This window comes from Poecilia reticulata, linkage group LG15 (genome assembly GCF_000633615.1).
Source record: "Poecilia reticulata strain Guanapo linkage group LG15, Guppy_female_1.0+MT, whole genome shotgun sequence".
NCBI classification, from domain to species: Eukaryota; Metazoa; Chordata; class Actinopteri; order Cyprinodontiformes; family Poeciliidae; genus Poecilia; species Poecilia reticulata.
Genome location: NC_024345.1, coordinates 12,967,784 through 12,968,399, shown reverse-complemented (window position 1 = coordinate 12,968,399; position 616 = coordinate 12,967,784).

Below are 616 nucleotides of genomic sequence, written 5' to 3'. Positions count from 1 at the left end.
TATATATAATATATATAATATATATATAATATATATATAATTATTATTACTTTAATATTCTATAATGTTATATTATTTCCAAAAGTTATGTAATAATGATGCATCTTTCTATTTTTTTGTTTTGTTTTTCTTAAATTATCTGTTGTTTAGTCATTTCCTTTAAAACTCCATGTGATCTAATATTAGTTGAGCTACGTTCAAGAACATTAATAGTTCAGTGATTCTTGAGAATAGGGACAAAATGGGTTTTAATTTTCCCATATTTTTTTTTATTATTTTTCAACCTTATGTATACAAATATGACAAATAATGTTTTGGAAATGTAAAGATGCTAAGGTGCAGGCTCCCAGTTGCAACATTTTTTTTTTTTAAATTTTTAATCGACCTGACCCAGAACTTTGTCATCACCATCGGACAAAAATAAATATAACATTATTTTTAAAATACCCTATTAGTGATATTTTTACTCATTTTACAGACAAATGCTTCTCAAGAAACAAAAGAAATATGATTTTAAACAAAAAACAACAAAAAGACCATCTGACGGAGTTGACACTGCATGACGGAGTTGACACAGAACTGAAGGTCACAAACTTGTGAGTAAAATGAAAAACTT